General features: G+C 35.4%; 1 pseudogene; it reads left to right on the top strand.

Moving 5' to 3' along the window:
• The first annotated feature begins 384 nt into the window (after positions 1-384).
• LOC140920076 (uncharacterized) overlaps positions 385-7,252 on the top strand; it is a 13,609-nt pseudogene continuing 6,741 nt past the window's right edge.

Below are 7,252 nucleotides of genomic sequence, written 5' to 3' on the forward strand. Positions count from 1 at the left end.
GGATCTCCAATGAATTGGTTATGAGGATGATCCCGTATTAGTTTTCAACTTCTAGGAAGAGTTTGAAACGAAGATTGTTTATCAATCTCGTTTTCTTGGGGAACAATCTACTGTGTTTGCCCAAATTGTTCTTCCTCCTCATCATCTTTCTTTTTTAAATCAAGATCATTAAACTCATCGAATAATATGTGCATACTTAAATAATAGTTTTGGTTTTCAAATTAAAGATACAATATACCTTAGATTCTGTTGAATATCCTAAAAATATAGCTTTTTCTGATTTTGCCTTAAACTTTCCCAATCATAATCTAAATGTAATATGTTGAGTTTGAGTTATGAATAAAAGATGAAAATTATTTATTATTATTGATCTGAGTATAAAAAATGTTAGAGATAATAGGATTAAAAACTCAAACCTTGAACGTCGTTGTCATCGCCGGAATGCCAACCGTGTTTCCTGGTCACTCCGTTCGCACTCTGACTCCCCTTCTTCCTCGACGACCTGATCCAGCGGCCTCATTCCAACGCCGTTCTTGTTCACGGTCTTGATGATGAAGTTCGCGTGGAAACATGGATCTGTTTTTCTCTTTTGAAATTTTTGATCTCCAACCTCCATTACCCTAGCCGCCGCTCATCTTGGTTTTGCCTATGTCTTTTTTCAAGTTAGGGTTTGTTTTACAAATCAGGTTTCTGAATATATTGGGCATGGTTTTTTTTGTGCGGCCCATTTACGTTTTTTCAGGTCCAACTTTTTGTTTTTAGTTTGATCATTGCCTTTTATTTTTAAAATATATATGCTTGAATATTTAATCAATTTCTAATATAAAAAATAATTATTATATTTTTATCTCTTTTTTATTTTTTTATTTAGATATCACTTTTTTTTTTGAGATATTAATATAAGTTTTTTTTTTTTTTAACTTTGAAGTTTAATATTAAAAACAAATAAAAATAATAAAATTTCATAAGAGTATTAAATTAGATGTGACATCTTGTTTTTTTACTCTTTGAGTTTTGAGACACGAGTTGTACAACTCAATCGTCTTAAAACTCATATTTTAAGATAATTATCCAAATCAAACAAGTTTATTTCTTTATGTTTGTCAAAATTAATTTTTTTTTAAATAACAAAAATACAATTTATTTAAAAGCAATCAACACATCCACATTTTTTATCAAGAACTACGTAGCTTTGATTTCTCAATCGCACCGGGAGATACGTAGGAGCAAGATCACACTCTTGTCAAACACAATAATAAAAACTTTTTTTTACTCTTTTAAACACGTTTTTATCTCAAGAAAATCATATTTATAAAAAATAACTTTATATCCATATTTAATAATAAAGAGAAATAAATATAGTTAAGTTGATATAATTTTGCACAATTAGTTATAGGTAACCGTTTTTTAGCGGATATCGTAGGGTGCTAATACCTTCCCTACGCATAATCAACTCCCGAACTCAAAATCTGGTTTCAAATACCATTTTTTTATATTTTTTATATTTTTAAGGGTTTCCCAATATTTTCCCTATTTTAAAATAAATTTTGGTGGCGACTTCGTTGAATTCGATGAAAACTCGAAATTTTAGGCTGCGACAGCTGCCGACTCCACTGGGGACATTCTTAGAGAGTCAAACCTATACAAATTAATTGTGCATAATTGTTGTTTTTCATTTTTATTTTCTTTATGTGTTTATTATTTCTTAATAAGTATTAGCTGACATTATAATATTCTTTTAAGCTAGTATATCTTTAGTTTATTTTATTTTATTTATTTATTTTGTATATGCATATATGTTTTGTTAGTATTATGGAGTTATTGAATTATGCTTATTCAACACCTACACTTTTACTGAGACACACACTTATGAGTGGAACCTTATACCCAGGTTTGAACAAAACTTAAGCTTAGTTTCGAGACTGCGTAGCGGTAGCCTTCTGGATGTACATCCTGTTTGGTTAGCATGAAGATCTCACCTAGAGTTTGATCCTATTGAGGTTATTGTCACTTCAAATAGTTTACATATTTTTGTTGACAATATTCTAAAATAGGATTATTGGCTCTAGGAACCGTGTTTAGAACCATAGAGCCTCCCTTGTGAGAGTTTCACTACATAAGCCAATAGATCATTTCATTGTAAGAATATCTATGAAAACCAAAAAAATTATCTCATATATTCAAGACATTATATATATATTAGTTTCATTCATATCTCATGACATTTTTTTCTCTCTTTCTGAGGAAAAATAAAACATATTAGCATTTTGCATAAACTTTCAGGATTTTTGGGGAATCATACAAACTTTAGTCACGTGCTATTTAAGTGGACAATGGGATTGGAAAAAAGAAAAACTTTACTTTTAAAGTTCAAGCAACCTGATTTGAAGAGTTTAAGAGACATCACCAGTCAAATGAAAACTATACAACGTGAGAGTTTCTTTCACAAATATGGAAAAATTCTAAATCTCTTGGCAGTGAATGTGCAAACAGGGGCCCTCACAACATTGGCTCAGTATTACGATCCTCTCTTAAGATGTTTCACTTTCCAAGACTTTCAGTTGGCCCCGACATTAGAAGAATTTGAGCGAATATTGGGTTACTCCTTAGAGAAAGGAAATCCTTATCGATATGATGGGCAACCACCGAGTTTGGATGCAATTTCTGAAGTGTTGAAAATTGACATAAGAGAGTTGGCAAGTACAAAAGAGGAAAAAGGAGCCATTCATGGTTTTTCAAGAAAATATTTAGAGCAAAAGTGTCAGGATTTAGCCGCTAAAAAAGAATGGAATGCTTTTATAGATGTTTTGGCTCTAATTATCTATGGTAATGTTTTATTCCCAAACCTTGATAATTTTGTAGATTTTGCTGCCATCAATGTCTTCTTAGCTTTAAACACACATAAACAAAACCCAGTTCCTGCGGTTCTTGCTGATGTATACTACTCTCTGCATATGCGACATGAGAAGAAGGGGGGGGGGAACAATTTTGTGTTGTGTTCCAGTGTTGTATACTTGGTTTGTGTCTCACATGTTCAAGAAAGGGTATCATGTTGGGGTTAAGAGTAATCGTGAATGGACTCAAAGTATAGCTAGTCTTACTGGAGATATAATTTCATGGTACTATAGAGAACAAGGGGTGGAAGAGGTAATATGTCGATGCAGAGATTTTCCAAATGTACCTCTCATGGGAATGAAAGGATGTATTAATTACAACCCAATGGTAGCTCTGAGACAACTCGACTACCCCATGTTGGATAAACCATATGATAGGTCATTGGAGGCTTTTGTTTTGCACAATACGGGTATAGTAGACCCACCAATGGTGAGAAGGATAAGTCGAGCTTGAGAGTTGATCATTAGAAAAAGAAATATACTCGGATGTAGAAGTTGCAGTACAAAAGAACCCTATCAACAATGGGTAAAGAAAAGAGTCCAAGAAATCAAGCTGCCTTTCCACAGTACACCCTCAAATGATCAGGAAATGCCTGAACCTATCCTTGTTGCAAATGAAGAGATAGAAGAACTCAAAGCATCATTGCTAAAATCTGAAGAAGAGAAAAAAGAGCTACAAGCGAGATTAGAAAAAGTCTCTCAAGAGAACGACAACTTAAGATCAGAAAACACTTGTAAGAGTCAGTTTATCGAGAGAAGCAACAAGAGGTTGAAAATCGAAAAAGAAAATAAACTTGACATACAAGATTGTTTGAGAGGTGCAAATGAAGAGTTAGATGTGCGAAAGGAAGAAAAGAATGCACCTATCGAAGAAGCCTATATATGGAAGCAGTTGTGGGCAAAATCAGCAAGCTCTGAAAAGAAGATAAAAAAAGAGTTTGAGGATTTAAAGAAACAACTGAAAGAAATTATAGATAAATATGAGGGTCAAGTAAGGAATGAGAGGCAATAGAAGGAATAAATCGAAGAATTACTCTCAAAATACCAAGATGCACTAAAAACAGAAACGGAAGCTTCTAGTGAGTTGAAGAATTACATTGATTATCAAGAAAAGATCTATAATGACTTGAAGGATGAAACCATATACTGGGAGGAGCGTTTCATGGTGTTGCTTGGGTAATTGAAGAACCAAGAGATTTATAAAGAGTTGGAAGATAAAGGCAAGCATTGGAAAGATTGCTTTTCGAAATTGGCAATGCTAGCTAATCAGGCAATCATAAAAATTCCAAAACATCTAAGAGAGATTGATGCAGTAATGCATCCACTCAACACTCCAATCAAAGTCTACAAGTTCGTCGAATATTGCAAACATTTAGTAGAAGAATTGGAGGAGAAGATTGGTTGTCCTTTTGAAAAAGATGATTGAAATACCATAGTCGATGTAGCTTTTTAATTTAAATGCAATGTACTTTTTTCTCATCAATGAAGGATTTGCTATTTTGTTTATCGATTCTCATGTTCTTCTTTCATTAATAATTCGTGCAAGACTTATGATTCCCCAACATCCAAATGTAAAAAAAAAAAAAAGATAATAATTGCATTTTCATTCCATTCATGTTTAATACATACTCATAATTTTTATTTATTCCTTTAAAAAAAAAAATACAGAAAAAATCAATAAAGTTGTTTCCCCGACACCCTTATCAGACTCGTGCAAACTCGAAGATCATGGAAGAACTTGAGCAAAATCAAGAGGTGATGAGAATGGATGTCAACCAATTGAAGGACAAAGTTGATCAAATCTTAGAAGCTATATAGGCTTTGTCAAGGAAGGGGAATATAGATGAGAATCCTTCGACTGCAAATGAAGAACACCAAACCACTCCTTCTCACCCACCAGACTTTACCCCGACTACCCAACAACCTCGTACAACAACTATGCAATTTCCCATGTACGGTCTTCCACCCGGTTATACTCCACCTTTAGTCGTCAACCCCCAAACCAATCACAAATTCCATCTCCTTTGGGCTATTTGCCACCCCAAAACACTCAACCCTCAGAAAATATTCCATATATTGCACCCCAAGTACCCCATTTCGATACTAATGGAAATTGGCATCAACCTCACATTGGGGATGATACACAATCAAAGGAAAAATTTCATGTCTTGGAAGAGCAAATAAAAGCTATTGAGGGGTATAATGTTTATGGCCTTGAAGCTTTCGATATGTGTTTGGTTCCTGATGTGACTATCCCTCCCAAATTCAAGGTTCTTGACTTTGAAAAATACAAGGGCAACACATATCCTAAAAATCATCTAACTATGTATTGCAGAAAAATGGCATCTCATGCTCATAACGATAAACTTCTCATTCACTTTTTCCAAGACAGTTTGAGTGGGGCATCGTTAAGTTGGTATATGCATCTTGAGCGAAATCAAATTCGTTCATGGAAAGACCTAGCTGATGCCTTTTTGAAGCAATACAGGTACAACATTGACATGACCCCTGATAGAATGCAATTGTAAAATTCATTGAAAAATGACAACGAAGCTTTCAAAGAATACGCACAACGGTGGAGGGAAATGGCATCACAAGTAGAACCTCCATCATCTGAAAGAGAAATGGTAGGGTATGTTTATGGATACTCTCCAATCGCCTTTTTACGACAGGATGATTGGGAGTATATCATCAAACTTTTCTGACCTTGTCATGATAGGAGAAATGATAGAAAGTGGGATGAGGAGTGGCAAGATCGTCTGTGCAGCAACTAGCGTGAAACGACCCCAAATGGCATTCACAAAAAAGAAAAAAAAAAGAGGGGGATGCCAATGTTGTAATGGTAAACCCTAGAGTCTCCTATTTTCCACCCATCAATTCTTATCGACCCCCAAATTTCCAGCCCCCAATACCACAAACTCCTTACGTCCCTTATCCATATGTGGCCGCAACCACACAAGTTTCATACCCTCAATATCACCCTTCAAGACCACATTTTTATCAACCACCACCTACCATGTTTTCCCCACAAAATCAATGGAACTAGAGCCCAATCTCGAATCACTACAGACCACCTGTCAATCGAGAAAAAAGGATAACCCATTTTGATCCAATTCCTGTCACGTATAGCCAATTGTTGCCCCATTTACTTCAAAATTCAATGGTAGTCATAAGACTAATGAAACCTCTTGAACCACCATTTCCAAAATGGTATAATCTAAATTCCAAATGTGAATATCATGCAGGAGCCGTTGGGCATTCCATTGAAGATTGTCAAGCCCTAAAATCTAAAGTGCAAGAATTGATTAATGCAAAATGGCTTACCTTCAAGGAGGACAATCCCAACATAGGGAGCAATCCTTTGCCAGGTCACGGGAACGCCTCTGTGAATTTCATTGAAGATGGGATAGACCAACATGCAGTAGATGGTCATGTGTTCACCATGGGGTCGTGTGTGGAAAATAATATATCTTTCCCAAAACCATTGGAAATTCTTTACAAAAAAGAGAATCTTAAGTCAACTCATAACAAGCCAAATGCAATAATTGTCCAAACACCAATCCCGTTTCCTTATGGAAATACCAAGGCAGTACCGTGGAAATACGAAGTCACATCCCACTTGGCAGATCATCAACCAAGTGATGGTTGTGAACCTAAAGGAACTGAGGTCACTAACATCTCAGGGATTGGTGGAATGACTCGGAGTGGTCGAGTATACACTCCTGAGCAACTTAGGAAAAAAGAGGTTAATGGAGAAAAAGGAAAAGAAGATATGTATCATACCATAAAAGGACAAGAGATCAGTAAAAAGACGGTGTCTGAAGAAGAAGCTAGTGAATTTTTGAAGTTTGTCAAGCAAAGTGAATATAAGGTGGTGGATCAGCTAAATCAGACCCCTTCCAAGATATCAGTTTTCTCCTTGTTATTGAATTCTGAAGCACATAGAAGGGCACTGATGAAAGTTTTAAACGAAGCCCATGTTACTCACGATATCACTGTCGATCAGTTTGATAGAGTTTTCGGTAACATCACTGCTAGTAGTTTCTTGAGTTTTAGTGATAATGAATTACCAGCTGAAGGGATAGAGCATAATAAAGCACTGCACATCTCTGTGAGGTGTCACGATCATATTCTTGCACGAGTGCTAGTAGATAATTGTTCATAATTAAATGTCATGCCTAAATCGACACTATCAAAATTATTTGTTGAGGGAGCCTATTTGAAGCCTAGTGCTTTGGTGGTGAAAGCGTTTGATGGATCTAGAAGACAAGTGGTTGGTGAGATTGACCTGCCAATTCAAATCGGACCCCACATCTTTGGGATAACCTTCCAAGTAATGGATATTAAACCGGCGTACA

Source organism: Cicer arietinum, chromosome 4 (genome assembly GCF_000331145.2).
Source record: "Cicer arietinum cultivar CDC Frontier isolate Library 1 chromosome 4, Cicar.CDCFrontier_v2.0, whole genome shotgun sequence".
Classification (NCBI taxonomy): domain Eukaryota; kingdom Viridiplantae; phylum Streptophyta; class Magnoliopsida; order Fabales; family Fabaceae; genus Cicer; species Cicer arietinum.